The sequence below is a fragment of the Anguilla rostrata genome, chromosome 9 (assembly GCF_018555375.3).
Source record: "Anguilla rostrata isolate EN2019 chromosome 9, ASM1855537v3, whole genome shotgun sequence".
Lineage (NCBI taxonomy): Eukaryota > Metazoa > Chordata > Actinopteri > Anguilliformes > Anguillidae > Anguilla > Anguilla rostrata.
The window spans coordinates 37,246,399-37,270,447 of record NC_057941.1 but is presented as its reverse complement, the minus strand read 5'-3'; the positions used below and the strand labels follow the sequence as shown (position 1 = coordinate 37,270,447).

General features: G+C 40.3%; 1 protein-coding gene and 2 long non-coding RNA genes across 8 annotated transcripts in view; 1 reads left to right on the top strand and 2 right to left on the bottom strand.

The window, feature by feature from the left end:
* The window catches only part of rtn2b (reticulon 2b), a 138,454-nt gene that overhangs the window by 87,112 nt on the left and 27,293 nt on the right, over positions 1-24,049 (top strand). The window lies entirely within an intron of this gene.
* Positions 5,852-12,257, bottom strand: LOC135263708 (uncharacterized). 3 transcript variants are annotated; one of them, XR_010332523.1, is made up of 3 exons: positions 7,839-12,255; positions 7,011-7,127; positions 5,852-6,412 (listed from the first exon to the last, which is right to left on the bottom strand). It is a non-coding gene; the product is annotated as an uncharacterized LOC135263708 (long non-coding RNA). The 3 variants fall into 3 exon arrangements; XR_010332522.1 differs by having other exon boundaries at positions 9,202-12,253; XR_010332521.1 differs by having other exon boundaries at positions 7,011-12,257.
* LOC135263707 (uncharacterized) lies at positions 12,276-16,479 on the bottom strand. Its single transcript, XR_010332520.1, has 3 exons — positions 14,501-16,479; positions 12,846-12,956; positions 12,276-12,502 (listed from the first exon to the last, which is right to left on the bottom strand). It is a non-coding gene; the product is annotated as an uncharacterized LOC135263707 (long non-coding RNA).

The following is a 24,049-nucleotide window of genomic DNA, read 5'->3' as shown; positions in this document are numbered from 1 at the left end:
AGCTGGTCTAGGGCTGGAGCTCCGGGCCAGGGGGGGTGCTTGTGCTGTGGAGAGGGCATGTTTATAAGTTAGTAGACTGTCTTTCCAGTCCTGGAGGAATACTTGCAGTTAAGTAGAACGCCATTTGCGCTCAAGTTGGCGTGAAGCTTGTTTGAGAGCACGAGTATGGTCATTATACCAGGGTGCTAATTTCTTATAGTAGACTTTCTTCTTCTTAAGAGGTGCGATAGTATCCAGGGTTCTGGAAAGTACGTAATTTATGTTGTCTGTCAGCTGATCAACTGAGTGAGCTAATGCTTGCATTTTTGTATGCGTTTGGGCGGGAGCCAAGAAAATCCCCACAGTGCACAAATGAGCCTGGGAGCTCATTAATAAAAGCATTTGCAGTCCTGGAGGAAGGTAGAATGAAGGATCTGGTGACACATGACAGACTTGTGAAAGTTGGAAAATAATTAAATAATGGTCTGATAGCACAGGGTTATTAGGCATAACTGCTATATTTGCTATTTCTGTATCATAACTTAAGACCATATCAAGAGTATGGTTATGAGAATGTGTGGGCTGATGTATATGTTGATCGAAGCCAATAGATTCAATGATAGACAAGAATGCTGATCTGAGAGGATCGCCTTCACTATCCATGTGAATATTGAAGTCCCCTACAATTACTACTTTATCTGAATTAACAACCAGGCTGGAAAGGAAATCAGCAAACTCAAATAAAAAACCACTGTATGGCCCTGGTGGCCTGTATACAATTGCAAGGATGAAACGGACTGCTTTTTTGTCCGGATGTGCAAAACTGAGAACAGGCACTTCAAAAAAAGTTACATTTGAAGCCGGGTTAACAAAGTAGCAAAAAGATTTGAATTATATACAGCAGCAACACCACCGCCACGACACGTCAGACGTGAGTGTAACTGTAGCCAGGAGGGGTAGATTCATTTAAGGCAATATATTCATCAGTTTTAAGCCAAGTTTCAGTTACACATAGGATTTCAACTTGGTGATTAGTAATTAATTCATTTACAAGAGTTGCCTTAGGGGCTAGTGATCTGATATTAATTAATCCAATTTTTTGCTGAATTTTTAGTTGAGTTTGGTCAACCGCATTATTAGTAGAATAACAAGGTCTGATTTTTTTGCAGATTAGCCATACAAACACCCCTAATGGGCTTCTTAGCAAGGCTTAATTTTGGTCGAGGGACAGACACTATCTCAATAGCATGTAACCTGGGCAGCAGTTTTTGGGAACAAGCAGAAATCTGTGTAAGACATTAGGTCTGCTGCCTGGCCTTGGTTCTGGTGTGTTAGGAAATGGAATTTCTAAGACTATACGATAAATTACTAGAGATAAGCGCGGCACCCTCCCACAAGGGGTGAATCTCTTTTCAAAAGACCAGGCCTCCCCCAGAAAGTATTCCAGTGGTCTATAAAGCCAACACCATTTGCAGGGCACCAAACAGACAACCAGCGATTTAGTGATGTCAATCTGCTGTAGATTTCGTCACCACGTCGAGAGGGAATGGGGCCAGAGCAAATAACTGACCCAGACATCTGTTTCACCAATTCACACATCGATTTAAAATTATCTTTGGTGATTTCTGATTGCTTCAACATCTGCAAAGCACTTCTGCAACTGGGCCACATCTACTCTCTGACACAGCGAGAGATAGTCATCACAAATGGCCGGGGTAGAATTGGCCAGTTTTGTCACCTCCGGACCCAACTCATCTCTCTCACTCACTGTGGTAACCAGAGAAACAGGAGCCACCTCTCTCCACGCTTTTAGGAGATTGAGGTGGTAGATCTGTGTTGTCCCACCCGTCAGGCCGTACAACTTCATAATCAACCTCTCCCACTTGCCGTGTGACTACAAAGGGCCAATGCCACCTGGCAAGTAATTTGGAGTTAGAAGAAGGGAGTAATACAAGTACTTTATGTCCCGGTGCAAATTTTCTCAGCTGAGCTCCTGCATTCTATGCACGCTGTTGTCGTTCTTGTGCCTGTAGCGAATTCTCCCATGACAATTACCCTAGAGTGTGGAGCTTTGCTCTCAGGTCCAAAACGTACTGAATTTCCTTTTTACTTGTGCTTGGACCTTCCTCCCAGTTTTCCTTAATTAGATACAACACACCGCGTGGGCACCTGCCAAAAAGTCATTCAGAGGGAGAAAATCCTGTGGAGGCCTGGGGAATCTCACACCCTGCAAACAATAAAGGGTTCAGCCACTTATCCCAATTACGAGAATCTTCGTGCGCGAACTTGCAAATCATTGTTTTTAATGTTTTATTAAATCTTTCTACCAAACTGTCAGTTTAGGGATGGGAGACCGATGTTCTGATTGATTTCATTCCCAATAATTTGTATAGTTTGCATAATGTGAGTGACATGAACAAAGTGCCTTGATCAGTTAGAATCTCTTTCGGGATCCCAACCCGGGAGATTATTTGAAACAATGCTTGTGAAACATTGAATAGATTGAATAGATTTTATTTCAGACATGTAACAAATAATAAGAGAACAAACACGCACAAAAAAAAGAACATTCTTAGCAGACATGCTACACAGCGGTACTGCTTCTGTGTATTGCGTAGTCTGCTAAAACTAACACAAAGCGATGCCCGTCTGTACTTCCGTCTAATGGCCCAATGAGATCCATCCCCACCCATTCAAACGGGACGTCCATTAATGGGCACAACGACGCTTTTGGAGTGGCCACGGTATTAGCTAACTGACACTTGGGACAAGATGCACACCACCTCTGCACTTCGCCCCGAATGCTCGGCCAATAGAATCGGGCCATAAGCCTACTCAGTATTTTATCAACACCCAGGTGACCAGCCATCAGATTATGGTAAGCCACCTGGAAAAGCATTTCCTGACAGTTTTTTGGTACCAACAATTGGGTGATTTCCTCTCTAGTAGAGTGTCACCGCTCACTCAGTACAGTCTATCTTCAATAATTGCAAAATGAGGGTGAAGTAGTGCGGTGTCGGGGCGCACCCGGTGACCATCAAAAACTTAGTCAAAAGGCATCACTTAGTCAAAGGCAAAGAGTATCATCCCAAGACTGCTCGAGCAGAAAGTCTTCCTGGAGCTGTATGCCGGAAGTCGGAGGAGCTCTCTCGAGGGCTTCTCCCGACCCCACCTCTGCCTCGGCAGTGTCGGACAATCTTGCATTACCACAAAGCTCGTAGATCCCTATCGACCATGATCGTTTTCCCATGTAACCTCTCATTACATTAGAAAACCCCAGCCAGTCAGTACCCAATAAAAGGGGATGCGACAGGTGGGAGCTAACCACAACCTTTACTCTGTGGAACTGAAACATTGCCAAAACATGGTGGATGGTTGAATATTGTGTGGGACAAGCAAGGATTCATTAAAAATATTTACTTTCTGCATCCTGTGGCTCCAACAGTCAATGACCTTGTTAAAATGTTCAGCACTCTGAATACTGAACACAAGCGATATTGCGTTCTAGAGCCCCTCACTTAACCTACATGTAAAATATATTTTATGTGATTTAATTTAATAATTATTATTGAAAATGAGAATTATCAATTCAATTGCCAAATTCTTCTTTCCAGTATAAGCTCCACAGAACCATATAAGAACCATCACCAAAATAAAAAGAGGAAAACTCTTGAAGGCTCCGAAACCAAACGCAACACAAACAATTTTTTCCTGTGGCCATCTTAAATACCTTACCCAGCATGGCTTGACGATGTTTGTTCTGATTGGGTGATGCCGGGTTAAGGTTTAGGAGAGAAGGGAAAGGGGGTCAGACTAATTTATGACAAGGACTGGCCTACCTAAAGATTGCATTCAAACTTAAAGTAATGGGAAATGTTAGGCATGCAGGGTCTCCGACCCCCGATATGATGTCCTGTGTCATATGGTTTGTCTCTTCTGAGGAGGTGAGACTCATAGATTGTCTGCCTATATTAGGGTATCAGTGGAATTTAAAATTGCCCCAATCACATTTGCTTTGATGCTTGTGATGGGGAAGCCAGGCCACATTCTAAAGGCCATGATACACGGGCAACTTTTTTAGGCAATATTGCCAGCAACTCAAGTTGCCCTGATACACTGGTGGCAATGGGCAACGGGCAACATAACTGAAAAAGAATGTTTGGTAACCAATAACCATTCAAATTGCATAATGATGCCTCTGAAACCTTACCTGGACCTATCAGAACACAATATTCTGTTATCTGGGGGATATTATCCTGGAGATATTAAGCAGAAAAATGGAGGACCTGACCTATGCAGCAGTTACCATTTTACTGGCCTCATCCTTGATTGTTAAAAGGTAAATATTATCTATATGAATCTAAATGTACATTTAGTTTTTCTCTGTTTACACAATATAATCCAGGCTAATATGCTACATTCTGGTCCATAGACAACAACAGGCCAAACGCAAGAGGACTACATGGACAAGGTTGTTGAGAAGACGGCCAGGCTGCTACAGCCAACTGTTAAGGGAACTGGTGGAGGAAGATCCCATGGGATACAGGAGCTGGATGAGGATGGATAGGGAGATGTTCAATTGCTTGTTAGGGAGGATTGAAAAACAGATACAAAGACAAGACACCACAATGCGAAAAGCCATAACGCCAGGTGAACGCCTCTCCATCACCCTGCGCTACCTGGTCACTGGTGAAACTTTCTCCTCCATGGAGTACCTGTTCAGGATCAGCCGTCACAGCATTGGGCGTATTGTCATAGATACCTGCAAGGCATTATATCAAAGCCTCCAGCCTGAATTTATTAAATTACCATCAACAGCAGAGGAATGGGAGGCTGTAGCCCAGAAGTTTAAACGAGGATGGGATTTTCCCAATTGCATCGGGGCTTTAGATGGGAAACATATTCTAATTCAACCACCACCTAACTCTGGCTCTCACTACTTTAACTACAAAGGCACCCATTCAATTGTTTTGATGACACTTGTTGATGCAGATTAAAAATTTCTATATGTTGACGTAGGCACAAATGGTAGGGTGAGCGATGGAGGAGTCTGGGGAAAATGTGGACTGAGCAGTGCCATGGTGAATAACTTGGTCAACCTGCCAGCTCAGAAAACATTGCCAGGGAGAGAGATGCCAGTCCCCCTTGTTGTGGTGGCGGATGAAGCCTTTGCTCTCAAGACACACCTCATGAGGCCATATCCAAGAGCTCAACTGGACAATGAGAAGAGGATATTTAACTACCGTCTCTTTCCGGCAAAAAGATGTGTGGAGAACGCCTTTGGGGTTTTGTCCAACAGGTTGCGAGTCTTCAGACAGCCCATTGGGATTGCACCTCAAAAAGTGGTGTGTATCACCAAGCAGCCTGTGCACTGCATAACTACCTTCGCACACAAGATGCCACACCACAGGTGTACTCCCCAAACCCTAGTAGATCAGGTGGACCAGGAAACTGGAGATGTAATTCCAGGATCTTGGCGAGAAGAACCAGAGTGCCTACTACAGCTGGAACCTACTCATGACAGAAACCCAACTACTGATGCCAAAACTACCTGGCAAGAGTTTACCTCCTACTTCTATACAAATGGAGCAGTCAGTTGGCAGAACAGTGCCATTTCCTTGGAGTGCATGATGTTCCTGACCTATGACCTATGAAGGTCTCAACATACTATAGATTTTAGAAGTGAAGCATATAACTTATTTACCCAATTCAAATTAAGGAAGGGGAATTAAGTGTATTTATTAAATTAATTTGAATTAATTTATATGTATTTATATTTATTCAATTAATTTATTACACATTTATTCAAAATAATTTTTCATTCAAATTCACACTGCACATAGAAAAGTAATGAAAACAAGTGAACAGGTGATTATAAAATGAAATTTTGTTAGATTTTATTGAACATTAATTACAGTATAGTCTTTCCTCTTGTATGTTATTACTTAAATAAAATGGGTAATAAAAAAAACTCATTGGTTAAACTAGTTCTGAGATTACTCTTCTATATTGGTGTGTACAATTTCAATAATCTTCCTCTTCACACTTCTCCAGTTTCTCTTGCAGACACTCATCTAAATATTTTAAAAATCCTGCATGTACTGACTCCGGCTTCTGTTCTAGTCTTTTCAAGCACTCCAAGGCATACTTCATTGCCACCTCTGCTTTGCTGATGTCCCGTTTTTTGTTTTTTTACATTTTTGGAAGCCGTCTTGTCTGGAGTTGCGGTTTCAATTTGGATGGGTTGGGATGGGATATTGTCTTCAGTCTCGTTGCGTTCTCCTCCTTCTTTCAAGAAAAGCAGGTCTTTATAGTATTTCCATCTTGGAATGTAAACGTCATCTGCTCCATCGCCTGACCGCTTACTGGATGCTGCTTTATTTTCCCGCTGAAAGGTTGTCCGCAGGTTTTTGAATTTTTTTAATGATATCGACTGCAAAGGATAAGGAGAAAAGCTTTTAAAGTGAATTTTGTTAATACAGTTAACAAAAGTTAACAGTTAATACGGCCTACTCCCCTCCACTCTCATTCCCCTGGAGCCCTGGGCCTAGTGCCAAGCTACTGGCCAACAGTGTTGGGGAACATTACTTTTAAAAGTAACTTGTTACATTACAACGTTACTTCCATTAAAAGTAACTTGTTACGTTACAATGTTACTTACTGAGAAAAGTAACATGTTACATTTGCATTACCAAAAATGAAAGCCCCTCTGTAGCTGTCAATGTGCAGTGTCTGTTTGTCTGTCTGCATCTATGACATAATGTGACACACCCATTATGTCTGTTTGTGTGTGTTCAGTAATGTACTGTAGTTGGGGTGGTGAGCATACTGTGACCCAACTGCTCATTTTGGTTGGTTCTTAATGGAAATTAGGCAAGACATTCTATTCACAGAGAAATAGCTAGGTGGGTATATTGCCTAGGCTGCATGTGGACTCCACATCACCACCAAGTGTGTTGGTAAAACTTACAGGAGCACCCATTTAAAAAGGTCCATAAGTTATCATTAACTGCCCCTTTTCAATTTCCTACCTGTGACAACTTCTGTCTGTGCAGAATTTAGTTGGTTGCACAAGGCCTCCATACATCTGTCCCTCCTGTCTTTGTCTTTGTTGACCTCAAGCTTCACTTTCCAAAGGCACGGGTGTTCTGTTATAAATGAAATGGAGAGAGAGGGATGAGATGTGGGGAGGAGAGAAATCGGGACCTCAACACAGACTGTCACACACATGCACACACACACACACCTAGCTTGCTTCATTAGTCACACACACACACACACCTAGCTTGCTTCATCAGTCACACACACACACACACACACCTAGCTAGCTTCATCAGTCACACACACCTATACTGGTTTTTATGTTATATGAGGGCTTTTTTTTAAACCAGTTTTATGCTGAGTTACGGGGACACACTTTTCCCCTTGTCCTACAGACAAATGGAAATGCTCAAACTGCTCTACATGAGCTCACGATGAAAACGCCCTGTTCAGATTTGAATTCTAATGCAAGAGTCCAGAGATCTAATGACCTGACTTTTTACTGAGATATGAGGACAGGGCGGGAGTGGGCGTTACCAAAGATAATGATGGATTATTACCCATACACACAGACAAAGCAGGTAGGACCCTTTCTTATGGAGTCAGGCATGGGTTAGCTGGACATTATGATACACATACACATGATAAGTAGGGCCCTTACTTACAGGGTCAGGTATGGTTTAGCTGGACATTATGATACACATACACAAGCTAAGTAGGGACCTTACTTACAGGGTCAGGTATGGTTCAGCTGGACATTATCATAGACATACACAGGCCCTTACCTATGGGGTGAGGTACAGTTTAGGTGGAATTACCTAAAGGAGAATATGATAAGCCTTCACTGTGGGCATCCCACAAGTCAATTCAAATGTGTACATCGTTCAGGCAGGTCTCTTCTGGGGATTTGAAGAACTTAAATCAATGCCAGCTTATGGGACAATCTTCCCCTCCCTCGCCAACAAGTAATAAGGGCAGAGCTGCACAACAGAACCTGTACCCACCGATAGAACTGCTTTAACAAATATCATTTATTACACAGTAAGTGCAGCATAGCAAGGACATTCTAACACTCAGCACAGTTAGTTCAAAAGGTCCGTAGACCAGTAGAATTAGTTGAAAAATTCTCAAAATTAAAAGCAGCAATATATTTTCTTTAGCCTGAGAGTAATCTATGACTCGGGTGAAATTGGAATGTATGGTTTGAGTTTCTGGCAATCTCCATACAAAAATCATTCAAATTCATCTACTGTTTGACGACCCTGCCTCTTGGCTGTTGCGCTGGCTGCTTGTCTTTGTCTTTGTATTTGGTTAGGCAGATAGAGGGGACGCTCCTGTTTGCCTTTTTGTAGCCAGCGTGTTGACTACTGCCTTCTTTTGGTCTGGGTTTGTAAAATGGCTCATGTTGAGAATTTTTTTGAGACTCCATCAGACTTGTTGTTAGATGGCTGCACAAAGGAGCAGTTGTTGCAAATTGCAGATCATTATAATGTTGAAATTAGTGACAAAAGGTTCAAGGACACAGTTAAGTCTATCTTAAAGGCCAACTTGTATGAGATGAATGTGTTGCTAGGTACAGCGGGAGGTATCGCTGGGGACACTACTGGTTTGTCTTTGCCGATAGGCCAGAGTACTGGTTTTTGAAGTTGGAAATTTAAAGCTGATAAAGAATTGGCTTTGGAAAAAATGAATTGTGATACAGAGCAGGCTAGGATTGCTTTGGAGCGTGAAAAATTAAGTTTGATTGATGCTGAGGTTGGCGAGAGCCTAACGCCGCTTGAACAGCACCTGGCTAAGATGTGTACCACGATTGAGGTTCGGGGCAAATTTGGAAGAAAAGTCTCTGTGCTCCTGACTCCAAGCATGGCTGCATCGATTGAAGTTCTCAACAGTGCACGGAGCACAGTTGGGGTGCTGCAAGACGATCCCCACATCTTCGTGAGACTCTCCTGTCCGAGGGGGCGACTGCCTCAGGAAATACGCAGCTGACAGCAGAACCCAGTACCCTGAGCACCTGACTTCAGCCAAGCTGCAAAAACTTGTGGCCATGCTGTGCCAAATGATGCATCTGAAGGAAGACGAGCGGGACCAAGTGGCGGAATCTTTGGGCTACGAGCTCAGAGTCCATCGGGAGTCTGGCAGTGTGCCAGAAAATACACCGCAGCTGACAATGATAACCACCTTGCTAAGATGGAGCCAGGAGGAAGTGAATCCTCTGAGCCCACAAGTGAATCCGGTCCATGTTCCACTGCATCCACTGAGCCCACAAGTGAATCCGGTCCATGTTCCACTGCACCCACTGAGCTTGCAAATGCTCCTAGTCCATGTTCCTTGGCACCCACTGCACCCACAAGTGAAGATGGACTAAGTAAGCCTGAGCCAAGCACACCCAGCCCTAGACAGAAGGCAGAGACAGGTACAAACTCTGAAAATGCTGCAGTACAGAAACTACAGAAGAACTCGTGGATGGTCGCCAAGCAGACAGCGGTGAAAAGTGAACTGCAAAAGTTTATCGCTCAGATGAGGGTCCTTGGGGAAAAAAAGACTGCGAGGCCTGTTTAAAAGCGAAGCCGGACTGCGAGGCCTGTTTAAAAGCGAAGCCGGACTGCGATGCCTGTTTAAAAGCAAAGCCAGACTGCGAGGCCTGTTTAAAAGCGAAGCCTGACATCCTGCACAACAGATCCTGGAAAGACATAAAGTATTATGTCTACAACACTAGTCTGTCCAACAGGAGGCGAGGTTATACCTGTGTGGTAGATGTCAGCGGAAGACAGGAGAGGGCCGGTGTTCCCAGTACTATAAGAGCACACCCCACTTGCTCCATGATGAGAAGAAGAAGGGGAAACTCTGCTCCCTATGCTCCACGCTCCCCGTCTTTGTTTTTCCTTGTACCAACATATATTTTGTTGTTTAAAATAAATGACTGTTTCTTTTTGCTTTAACTTCTTGTGTCATCTCTTGTTATTTGTCATGGTTTTTGAGCCAGCCGTGACAACAGCTAATGCTAAATGAATGACAGTCATAAGGGCCAACTGCTTCATCCCTCTAGTTCTGTGCAAAATCACGGCTTTTCAAATATAAATTTGGCATGTCCAAGTATATCCAATGAGTATATCCAATTCCCACCCTAATTTGGAATATCCAATTGACTATTTGTAACCATGTTCATGCACAATCTCCACTGCCATTTCGGGAAAATGAAGACATTTGTGTTTCTTCTTCCAAAACATGTGGTGTCACCAGCCTGCTTCTTTCCACATCTTGGCTCGCAGCTAAAATCCCATAGAGTAGAGTTGGAGGAAGACCTTTCAAATGCAGTTTTTCCATGCAGGCCATGGGCGCCCAATCAATATAGCGGGGGATTGCCAGAGAGCAATGAAACACCAATCCCTAACCGACTGAAGCCTCCCAGACCCTGGGTGACAAAATAGCCAACTGCGCATCGCCTTATGGCAGCGTTTCCCAACTTTTCCTTCCGCGGCACACTTTCCAAATTTACAGAATCCCATGGCACACCACTCTCAAAAGCATAAAAAATAAACGCTGACAGAAAAAAACCGCGAGCGACGTACTGACGTTGATGTGAAGTGCCAACAGTAGGCCTAAATGTTTTTTTGGGGTTTTAATTAAGTGACATGCATTTTAATGACATTTATTTTGGCTTTTGTGAATGGGATTTGTTCATATAAGAACAATCTAAGCATCACATAAAAGAAACAAAACAGTGGTGTTATCCTTTAAAAACAGACAACTCTTGAGCTTTGAATGAACAAGATACTGAAAAGGTGACTGAACAGAATGTCTTTAATTCAACATAACCATTTTCCTATGAGCAGCAGGACCATAGGTCATATCCAATTTTTACTCGCATGCCAACAAGAGTAATCAATTACTGTTTAACCTTGGACACCTGTAGTTTTTTGGACATCAGGCCCCTATTTCTCACAAAATCTCATGTTTTGAACAGATCTCTCTTTCAGAAGAGGACCCTCAGCAAGTTTACACTGTTGTTGCAAGCTTTGGGAAATATGGGCTTTGAAGTATTCCATGACAGCATTCACTTAATTCTTCATCCACAGCTCTCCTGCGGTTGCCATCTGCCAATTACAAAAACATATTTTCCTTGCTTATATTGTGGGGGGACACTAACTTAGATTAGATTATATTCATAATTTTAGTAGAAATAAAGTGCCACAAATGCAATTATCTTGTTGAAAATGTAAAAAAGTTCTTCTTAGAGATATATACCGAGAGATCACATATACATAACAGGTAAAACTGTACATGTCCTGGATCACTCAGGAATTTCAGGGTGATATTCGGGACTACTAAAGATCTATGAAGTAAAAAGTGGTTTATGTTCCCTGGTTTATGTGCAATAATATCACAATAAAATAATATTTAATCACAAAATTTTTTGTGATGTTCTATCTTCACAGTAAATCAGTGTATCAAACATAACACAGCTGAGCAACCAACAAACACACTTACACTAGAGAGTAATGCACACCTCTTGAAAGACACTCAGTTTCATTGTGAGTGGTATGTATTCTAACAAAGCAGGCCGCAGGCTACTACAGGCCACTACACTGACACTGCCCAGGGTATGCTATCAATGCCCCTATGCTAACAGCTCAGCCAGTTAGTTAGCCCCCAATACTAAAGTTCTGAGTATTATTGGCAAAGACTAGTTGTTTTTACGACCAATGTGAATATAACAATATCATAAATATGACACAACGTAAATAAGTGAAATGTTACAAGCAGTAATATGTACATCTTTGTATATTTCATGCTTCCTTATCCTCTTCTGACCCAGTCTCCAAATCCATGCATTAGCCATGCTGATGAGTTGGCAAAATTAGTAAAATCTTTCAAAAACCGAAGGAAAAATCAATTACGCCTCAATGAGCAATGTAACAGCTGAATGCACAATGCTGTGCTGAAGGAACCACTCATGCAGTTCTGTGGGCCTCTCAATTTTGTACTAAAATTCTAATGAAACATGCCATTCACCATTGGAAAGCTTGTACTGTCCTCTACTAATCAATCAAATCTGAACGAACTGAAAACAGTTCCACTAGTCTAAATAGCTACATGGGGTTTTGCATGTGGCCCTAGCCCTGCTTTCCATTTCTGTGTTTATTTCTCAAACGGAATGTTCAAGTAAATACATGATCATACAAATTCCTCTTGTTTATTTCACTATTCAGGGAGCAGCAGTTTTCACCATTTCACCGTACGAGTACTGAATGCCAAATCATGCTGACTTTGACAGTATACAAATTTATCTTTAAATGCAATGGCCAAGAGGAATCCCCATAATTGTGTTATGTCCTCACATGGAGATATTGTTTTAATGGCAAATAAGCACAAATGTGGCTTTCCTTCCACAATTATTTTCTTCATGTTGCAGTTTGGATTTACGTGATGATCATTCACAAGTCTTCCGAGTGATCCATCCTCTTTTGAAGCTTCTATGCTAGAAGATTTTATATTTGGCAAAGAGTAAGGATCTACGCAAATTCCTTGATGCAGAGCTGCAGTGAAATCAATTATGTAAGAAAAATAGGTTTGCAACACATTTTATGCTCCCATATTTACTGCAAGGGATCTTACGTCCGGTCATACTGATAAACAATAATTCATTAGGTGCTCACCCACTGTCTTGGTTTCATAATTTAAATCAGTTATGTTTCATTTAATCACTACATTGATGTGTTGGCAAAATTCCTGTTAGGCTTTTTTGTGCTTGCTCAGGGGTTAGGCTACTTAGGCTAGTTAGCCTACTATTCAGTGACATCATGAAGATTTCTCCTGCTTACTTTTAAAGGGGTTCATGAATTTTCTTCCGACAAGGACTTTTCTCTTCGGGCAATTATTATCTATAGCATCTTGTTCAGGACTCAGCTGTCTTCTTCATTTTTACATGTCTGCTGCAGTATTTTCAGAGACAACACTGAATATTAGCAGGGATTCTCCAATAATAACAACAATAATATAATAATATGTGTGTGCATGTGTGTGGCAGTCCAGTGGGAAACCAAAAGTCAAAATCTGGTTGCTTAGAACAGGTTATTGTTCATTTCGTATGTTTATTGTTCTCACTCAAGTGCAACAGGCCTGTTAAATGATCGCAAACTAATATTGTACATTATCTGTCACGTGTCACTTCAATTACCATGGTTTAAAATGGACAGTAACATTATCCCAAGAATCCCGTGGTAAATATTGCTGTTTAACCATGTACTCACTTCACATAGAAGACACAAAATGAGTGTGCTGTCGCAGTCTCTCTGTGTCATGCTGTAATTTCAGGGCTGTTATTTTATACTTTTATACTAGCGACCAGAAATCTGCAAGCCTAGAGAAAGGTTAGCCAACCTAATCTGGACTAACCTAGCCTGTTCTTGCAACCACGTAGCCACCAGTTAAAAGTTACATAGTGTAATATACTTTAATATCATATATATCTTGGCAACAGCCCTTAATTATTGAAATCAGAGACAAACAGAGTGGTTTAGCAGTGAGCATTGAGACACTGAGGATGGCTGAAACGTGTTTGTTTCCATAATGAAGGGCTGTTGCCAAGATAATTTAGGATATATTAAAGTATCTTTATAATTTTGAGTGCGGGCTCTCGCTTTTTCTTTTCCTATACCCACTTCGAGCAGCCTACTCACCATGTAATTGAATTTATCATATTTAGTTTGATTCTGGGACGCAGGTTTATTATTTTCATAAACTTTTTATCACATGGACATTAGCTGATGCTATCACAATGTCTAACACCACTAACAAGCCATTGTGCTCTGCTAAATTAAAATTTAGCATAAATTCCATCTACTTACCAGCACTTGTCTAACCAGTAAGGTTAGTCAATTTCACACACAGTTCTGCAGCTTCCAGCACGTTCCATGCCATTCAGACTAGCTAGATATGGCTTTCTAAATAAGAATCCCTACTTTAATTTAAAATTGAGCCTGTAATGTAGACTGAACAGGCCATGTTGTCTACTTTAATGGAAGCTGTTCTACTAAGGATCAGATCAGGGCTAATTTAAAAAAAGCTAGGTAAGAACTGAAGACAACTAAATGTGTTATTTTTTGAAAGCTAGGTTGTAAATTAAGTATAGATTAGATGTAGGCCTGATCTTCTTTTCATTGCTAAATTAGCTAGCTAATTTTGAGTGCACTGCCAGCTATCCTAGCTGCTGCATAATGACAAAATAGACCTCTCTCTTTTTTCACTGAGCTTTACTGATAGAGCAAACAGTAAATGCACATTTTCCTGCAATTAAATTTCTTTCTGAAACCAGATCATTCATTAAATATTAAATACTATTACCAACTTCTAATTGTTAGCAACATGCTACCAGGGCTACATCTAATGATAAAAAGTGCTCACTGGCGCTTGGCATTTATTTGAACATTTGTATTCAACTTTAGTGAAAAAAAATAAATTAGCAGATAATATTTACCAGCATTTTGTGTCCAAAACGAACTTTGAGATGATTCCAGACGTCCTCTTCATTAAAACAGCATTGCGAAGTTTCTGGAACATGAGGTCATGCTTCTTCTTCCTGTTCCAGTCACGTGAGCAGCATGTAGAAGATGGTAACATCAGCCAATCACTGATGCCGCTCTTTCTGATTGACATCCACTGCAGCCAATCAGTGATGCCACTCTCTGATTGATATCCACTGCAGCCAATTAGTGATGGTGGATTGCTTAGCCAATCAGAGACACTGAACTAGTGTATTGGGCGCCGAAAATGTGTATGAAGCTGCAGTTCGGCACCCGAACTATAGAGGGAAAGTGAGCATACACTGGGATACACTGAGATACACTGAAAATCCGGTTTTCATGAGATATAAGGACATAGCAAAAAAAGGCGGGAGGATGTTCGTCGCAGTCTCATAAGTGCATCTACATTGCGCAAATTATGAGGACATCGATTTTGTCCTCATAACTCCAACTGTCCTTGTAATGCTGGTGAAAAGTCAGGCAAAATGTCCTCATAATCCGGTGTTACCAACGCACGCACACGCACACAGCCAGCAAGCGAGTTAACTTAGCTAGCTAAGTTAGGTACTCGCTAGCTAACGTTAGATAGCTAGCTTGCTACTAGCCACCATCGATTTTTTTTAGGTAAATACTACGCTTATTCAATGTGCTAGCTATGAATATTGGACCATATTAATTACCCAGGTTCTGTTACTTTGACAGATTTCTGTCAAATAATTTAATCCAAATTATGCATACATTTATGATTGATGGAGCCCATGGTAACCATGGAAACGTACAAAAACTTTAGTAGTAATTTATGCTAATAAATAAAGATAGCTGAGAATACAATTGATGACAGTTGTTGAAAAACAATTAACAATACATGTATATTCACAATATATGAGAACAACACGTTTTAATGATTCAATTTACCTGAAAAGCATGAAATCAGTTGCCTCTCCATTTATTCGCTCCAGGCGAGATTGGCCGCCATCTTGGTCGATTTTATTTAGCCGAGAGAAGTAGTCACATGACTAAAATCTGTATTCTGATTGGAGGATCCCGAAAAGTTGCCTACTGTGTTGCCCCATCGATCTAAGTTCCCAGATAATGATAGTTGCCGCTTTTCAATAGCAAATATTGCCGGCAATCGTTGTCAGCAATATTGCTGGCAATATTGCCCAAAAAAGTTGCCCGTGTATTGTCGTGTCTAGGAACTGACAGAATTCAAAGTCCAATCTTTAATTTGTAGAAAACAACTTCACGAGGGAAAAGACACCACAGCAGCAAGCTCTTCAGAAAAGTTTGACTTTATTTGCACAGGTGCACAAAGCCGGATCAATTATGCAGTATTGAACCTCGATTGTCAGTTTTACATTCATTTTATACACTGTGCACCCGACAACTCCCCCTAACACATTCCTTAAAATACCATCTGTCCTTCTTGGCACCACAATGATTTCCTGTTCTTGGGTCTACCTGACCTTCTTGGCACCACAATGATTTCCTGTTCTTGGGTTATAACGTCATTGTGGAAAGTTACCCCAACTTTCCCTTAAAAAATATTAGTCTTTATTCTGTAATTTTCCATTAAGAATACAAGTCACAGCCTCCTGTAATTTTCCATTGTATTCAGGTTACATAGGGGTCACTGTAAAATATTAGTCTTCTAGCACATTTATTTGGCAGTAGCGTTTTGTTAGTTTTGGATTATTGTTCTCTGCTGTATTTTTTGGCAGTAGTGTATGATTAGTTTATGATTAGTGCTCTCTGCTGTAGTTATTGGCAGTAGTATTTGATTAGTGTTCTCTGCTGAGTGAGTAAGTGTGATTTTTTAAGCCTTCTGCGTTCTCTTGCTTTTTCTCTACAGTTGATACTGTGGTTTCTTGCGTTTCCATAAGCTCAGCTGCAACTACTGATATAGGTTTATTTACTTACACTTATATTCTACAATTGTTTTAATGTTGTCCCATCCCCGTACAACTTCCCCAAAACATTAAATTCATTCAAACTGGCAAAATCTAGGCCTGCCATTAAAAGTATTGGTATCCAAATTACGCCAAGTTACTGTACTACAAACGATATAGGCTATCTTGCCTCACCGAAATTAAATAAGCTGTATTCCAAAGCAGTGCTACCCAATGTTTCCTCAATTGTTTCAAGTCACTTGGCCCTGTGTGTATAAGCATGCATTACATTACATTACATTACAGGCATTTGGCAGACGCTCTTATCCAGAGCGATGTACAACAAAATGTATAACCATTTATAACTTTGCGCAAGTGCAAAGAGGGGGAGGGGCCAGGCATCCTGAGGTAGTGGAACAGAGGGGTCTGGCTGGCATGTAGGGTTTGAAGATCTTGTGGAGGTATGTTAGGGCTGATCCCTTGACTGCCTGGTATGCTAGGACCAATGTTTTGAATTTAATGCGAGCCATCACGGGCAGCCAGTGGAGGGTAGTGAGCAGGGGGGTGACGTAGGAAGGTTGAAAACCAGACGAGCTGCAGCATTCTGGATGAGTTGCAGGGGTCTGATGGCAGATGCCAGTGGGCCAGCATGCAGTACATGGACAGGCCAAACATATGTGTGGATGGGTTTGTGAGAGTCAAGATTGATTGAATAGGCGTCTATATGTCCAATTTGCATTGGTATGTATGTATTTAGCTGCCCAGCCTTTCTGTTGCGTGAATGATCGTATGTTTCTTGGTATAAATGTCTGTTCGTAAATGTGAATGTAACATGCTGCCAGGGAAATGTCCCCATGGGGATAAAGAAGTTTTATATGTATGTATGTATGTACAATATGTATTTTACATGTAGTATTTATTGTAAGTAGCAAATATAGAAGAACTTGTACATTTAGTAAAATGAAGTTGACAAGCAAGTATAAACATATGTTTTCTGGAGGAATATGCTGTACTGTAATTATATACTGTATAATATACTGTAGTTATTCACCAGCAGTATTGTACATGAATTTTAATGTGTAGCATGAGGCAATTAGAAATATTTGACACATTGATCTGACACAAAGTTTGAATGACATTGTAAAATGGTAAGATTAAAAAACACAGAGCCAAGTGACTAGAAACAATTGAGAAAACACTGGGTAGCATTGCTTTGGAATACAGCTTATTTAATTTCGAGGCAAGATGGCCTATATTGTTTGTAGTACACTCCTGGGCAAAAAAAATGGGCCACGCCCAAAATGGCAAAATATTAAGCTTTTAATGGTCTTAACAACAAAACATTGGTCAGATATGCAGTAGATACTACAAGAATTGTTTCTCCTGAATATTTTTTCCATTGAGATCAACAGGAAAATTAATCAGGAGAAACAATGCTTGTAGTATCTACTGCATATCTGGAGGCAGCACGGTGGTTTAAGGCTCATTTTATACCTTGGACCCTTGATGACTTAAAGCCATTTAGCCATATTCTATACTGTATCATTCGAATGAATGCGTTATAGACAGTGGATGTCTTGTATGTGTGAGTAACTTGGCATTTTGTACGTTGAAAATGTGTTTTTTATGAGATATCATGTCTTTTTGCAAAGCGTTTTGTTATGAGAACGTGAGAAATCCGAAGTGACGCTTTAAGAAACGGTTGTGGATTATGGCTATCCTTGTGTGAATTTGTACAGTCTGATGAGCGTGTACCGTTTAGCACTTTCGCTTTGCTACAGTGTATGTGTAAAACAGTGGCTGTGACAAAGGGTGCGGGGGCGTAATTATAAACGCATCAGAAACGTAGCTGAAATATGGCCAGTGTTTGTACTCACGGATTTGACAGCCATCCAACGAGCCTTGATTGACAAAATTATCAGCAAGCCTGTAGAATTAGAGCTCCCTAGGTTGGAACTTGTGTACCCTTCTGTCCTGCTCCCTTTTCTGTTATTTCATGGAGATGCACGTTTAGTGTTTGTAAGGTTTATAAGCCATTTTGATTGGCTTATCTGCAGGTAGGAGTGCTCTTTGCTGTTTTGCTAAGCTTCATCAATCACCTTACGTGACAATTGGAAGTAGTAGAACTAGATCAGTTGATAGTGGAGAATAGGAGCAGACGCATATGTCTCAGCAAGCTTTGCATATGATAAAATAACAGTAGTACGAGAGAAATGAGGAGAAATTATGAAATTGAGTAGTTGAAACAATATGTTTTTAGCAGAATGGGCATGTAGGTGAAGGTTGACATGATCACAGACTATAGTGCAAAGTAAATGAAGTGACCATGAGCGAGATAAGTTTCCTTATCGAATGGTATATATAACAGACGGCATAAAACATCAATCATTAAAGTGGTGGATAAAGTAACGTGTGATAATGCATAGGTAATTGTGGCAAGATGGGTGCCACCCCTCCTACCTTCCAACACACACTCACGTGAGACCGTCAGTTTATTTTAGCTCTTACCTGCTCTTTTATTACAGCCAACTGGCTCTTTGACAAAATGAACAAACACGTTTTTTTTTTTTGGTATTTTCTCTTAACAACCATATAGCTGTTCTTTCTCTGTTGTCAGCTCTCTCGCGAAGACTCCCGGTCTCGGCTTTTAAAAACCCCAGGCTCACTGTTGAAAACTGTTGTGACGATGGATCCGAGAGCTACTCCTGTCACTCTCTCTGCAGCCGGCGCCAAACCACGCCCACCCTACCACAGTAATCTATTGCACTGATGTGCTTTTCTCATCTTCAGTACTAGTGGTTATAATTATGATTGAGTCATGATTTTAAATGTAATGCAGATCGTACATGCGTAGTAATTGTTTGTATGTGGCTAGATAGAGAACCGGGCGAGGTAACATGAATGTAGAAATGTGGCGTTTGCTGAGAAGAACGTTTTGTACAGTAGCCAAGTGAAGAAATGTAGTTGGTAGAAATGGCACAGTGGTGAACTGGTGTAACTTTAAAAAAAAATCAATACATTTGCCGTCATGAAATGCATACGGTGGCCGTGAGTGACTTTTGGTAAAGCAAATATAAGCGTAAGGAAACGTTAGTGTAAAATATGAAAATATCTGCCTGAGAGCGAGGCGGGATTTGATCCTTCAACCTCAGGCTTACCAGTCCATAACGCTGGGTAGATGTGGAGCAAAGGCAAATTGTTGAGAAGTAATAGATAATTATTAGTGAGCAAAAAAGCACATTTAAGAAACTTGCTTGAGACAGGGCTTGACCCTGTGACTTCATGTTCCATAGGCAGTGAGACTTACCACTAAGCCACAAACTGACTAGCTGTTGAAACTAGGAAATTTATTGGGAGATAATAGAAGAGCTCCCGTTGAGTCCATATGGCTTTGCAATATTGTAGCCGGTTAACTGAATGTGTAGATGGCACGTCATAATGCAGTGTATACGTCCAGTGAACGGCGGGTAGATGTGGTGCAAAAGCAATAATTGAGAAGTAATAGACAATTATTAGTGAGGATAAAAGTAGGTTAAAGAAACTTGTGGTGGGCTTGAACCTAGGACTCTGTGGTCCATAGACTGTAACATTGACCACTAGGCCACAAACAGACTAGCTGTTAAGATGTTAAGATGGAAATGTTTCAGACTAAAAAGATATGGGTATTTTCCCTGTGTATGCAAGATTTTGATCGGCTCGTGTAGGTGAAGGATTGGCTGGTGTTGGTAAAATGTCCAATGGGGAGACATTTTGTTTGTGGGATAGGTGGCAGGAAGAAGAAGGAAAAAACGCAAAATCCCCTTAGTTTGGAGCTTTATTGTGTGGACATGTGAAGTTGTTCATGAATTCTGCCTGTTGAAATGGGGTGAGAATGTGCAGAATTAAATGTTTTTAAGTGTCTGTGGCTGTTATTTCTGTGGGGAACCCTGAAAAGTGCCAAACTCTCTGTGCTGTATAGGTATGAGGCATGCCGCCCCGCCAAGGCGTAACTTGGCGGGATGACATACCTGCCATCCCAATCCCAATGACTCATCTTTTTCAGACACCTATTGGTAACTAATAAGAAACATTCAGAAGAGCAAGGTCCAAAATTTGTTGACTATATATTGTGTGTTCTCTCATTCATGCTTTGGAATTACTCTGACTTCTCCATGTAAGAGGTTTCTTTTCCTTCATTTTAAAGTGATATTTCCACTACAATTCCACAAAGAATAAAATTTGCGTGTTGTTATTGTGCTACATTGAGTTAAATCAATAGGCTTCTATTGATAGGTTGTTGAATACGTTTGATTTCTTTCGTACGTATTAACACAATGCAGATTTGACTCGTTATCAATTGGTTTTTAAAAATGTTTTATTCTTTATTGTTTTCTAGATGGTTACTTCTAGTGGCCAGGTGTCCACACTTTCACCAATTAGGAGCTTTTTGATTCATCTCAGTCTTTAATTTGAAGTTTTACCTCTTTTTATGCAATTGTTTTCAATATAACAGAATAAGCACAATATGAACTTAATTGTATGTGAATTTAATTATTTATAGAATGCATACTGTAGCTATTTCTGGCATAATGTGGCTTAAGAGGATGAATCATTCCTCTAAACATGAAAGAACCTGATTAAGAAAAAATAACAGCTTGTTAAAATTCTGGGATTGCAACTGGTTGGACAGTCTTTAGAAACCCTGAATTCTGTCTGCTGAATTCCAGCAGACTGGAAGCAAGGTAATATAATACCAATATATAAGAAAGGGGACTGTAATGATCCAGGTAACCGCAGGCCTGTCTGTCTAACTAGCATCACTTGTAAAATACTGGAATCTATCATTTGAGACAAGTTAGAATTGTTTCTTGAAAATAACATCTTAACCCTGAGTTCCCACAGTGAGAAACTCGGTTGACTAGTTGGGAAATATTTCCCTTGGTTTATTTTTTCACAGGCATTGCCCAACAGCCAGTTTTGGGCTTCCTATTTCTCCAACCATGATAGCATTTAGTGAATAACTGTCCTGCTCAGTGAAGAAAAATGGATGAACAAATTATCATTATGGTACAATCCCACCCAGTATTATACTAGTGAGAAAGAAAGAGAGATTGCTTGCTAGGGAGCTAACTAGTGAGAGAGATATGAAGAGATTGCTAGCTAGCCAGCTAGTGAGAGGCTCTGTGTGGTGTGATAGAGAGGTTGCTTGCTAGGTGGCTAACTAGGTATATGGCTAGTGAGATAGCAGCAACAACTATTTATCAGTGTCCTGACATAACTATAGAAACTAAAGCGATGTGATATGTGGTTATATGGCAAATATACATCTTTGATGATTCCATTATTTCTCATCAATGTTATGTAGCTGTACGAGACCACTAAGAGCATAAAACAGGAAGCTCCTGGCCCTCCCTCAGCCTAGCACACTTGAGCAACCCATCTACCAAGTTGCTTGCTGTGTGAACATGGGGTAGGGATAGCCAGCATGGTTTTTGCAAGGGAAGCTCATGCCTGACAAACCTTTTGGTATTGTTTGAGAAAGCTACCATGTGTTTTAACTATGATATTATATACTTAGATTTCCAAAAAGCATTTGAAAAGGTACCTTATGAGAAATTTATTAGCAAAATTAAGACAGTAGGAATTATAGGATACATTTCAGAGTGGGTTCAGAACTGGCTACAGGTTAGAACACAAAGAGTAGTAGGTGAGATCTTATCTGACTAGGGTACTGAGGCTAATAGTTTAGAATCTACTTGACTACAAGAAATTTAACAAATTTTAACAAATTCAGGAAGCAGGCGGAAACCTGGAAAATTACATTCAATATAGCTAAATGTAAAGTACTAAATGTGGGAAATAAAAACAAGGCAGGAACAAAATTGTAATGTGCTCAATTTGAAAAAGACTTAGATCAAACTTAGACTTTTATCAAAGCCTTTCAAGTTCTAGGCACTGTGCTGTAGCAGTAAAAAGAGCCAACAGGATGTTGGGATACTTGACTTATGTTTTGATCAGAATAATACAAACCAGGGTCTCATGAATTACACAACTGAGATAACTAAAAATAGACACAGTGACAATTGCTACAGATTTAAGTGGATAAACTTGGAGACTAAGCAAAAACAAAAGGGAGGTGCAGGAATGGTGACATTGAAGGTGTTTGGGATAACTGGCTTCACAGGTGTTCCTGATTAGTCAGGTGCATTCAGGAAATTCCTTAGTGAAGGTATAAGTGAGCTTTCAGTATCTAGTTTTGATTTGAGGCTTTTAGTTAGGCTCTTTTTGGCTTTTTGTTGCCTTTGGAGTGTGTTACTGGCATTTGTCAACATGAGGACCAGAGTTGTGCCAGAGAAATTCAAGGAAGCCATTGTGAATCTGAAAAATATGGGGAAAAAACGTATGATATATGCCAGTGCTTAGGCTTATCAACTAGAACAGTCGTGTGACCGTATCTGTGAGAAATATTTTAAGTTGATCAAAATCAGTAAAATTTTGCCTTTTTTATGCAATGTTTCTTCAAAAGAACGTGTCTTCTGCCCTAACCAAGACTGCAAAGTAATCAACAGTATTTGGATTAATGTTAGCTAACATTTAGCAAGCTTCAGCATTCACCAAGCTAATGTTAGCTTAGATTGCTGATGAAAATGTTAATGTTTCACTTTTGACAGAGATGAGTATAGAAAAATTCTTCTTTAAAAAAGAAGTCTTGAGGAGGAGGAGGAAGAAACTGCAATAACATTACTGTTATAGTGACAGTTACTGCTAACATTTAGGCCTACTTACTTTAATTGAAATGATTGAAAATCATTGTGTTTAGAAATTAGGGCATTTTGACACCAATTACTTTAAAGCCCTTATGTTTATAATTTGTATGTGATTATACTATCCTCCAAATCATTCTGATAGCATAAAGGTTTGTCTGTACCTGAGTCCATTATGGCAAAAATTGTTTGAAAGTGGTTTAGGGTTTCATTTGGCAATGCTGCCGCGAGTGATCTTCCCAGCAGAGGCAAATTTGCACATATTTTTTAATTTTTCCACAGGAACTACTTGTTGTTTGCACAATCACCACCAGGTGGCAATGCGAGCACTCAAAACCATATCTGACAGTTAACAGCTCGACTGCGGGACTCACAAACTAGAACAGTGGCTTGTGGTCAAATTACTGCTGCAATTTTAATGGGAAGGAGAATAAAATACATTTTAGCGACAAGCTGTACATAAGGACATGCTTGTTACCCATAACAGTGTTGTGTGTATTTGAGTATAATGTACTTGTATAAATAGTTATTCAACAAACAGACTGTGAAACTTAACAACAGTCTGATAGTTTTGAGCACAGTCTATAGGCTATCATCATCCATGTTAGTTTCACTTAGGATATAGGGGAGAGTTGTTATAAATGTAACATATGTTTTACTGTCAATAACTTTTTGTACACTGCTGCTAAAGTTCCGATTTGAGGATATGCGCAATTTAGTCCTATACAAAATGATTAATTAAAAAGAAACAGCCACCTGGTCACATGCATTTATTGTAAGCACACACAAGATTAGTCTGTATAGTAGGTTATTTGCTTTTGCTATTTGGTTTTGTGCTTGTTTTTAATGCATAAATAGGCTATGGCCAAAT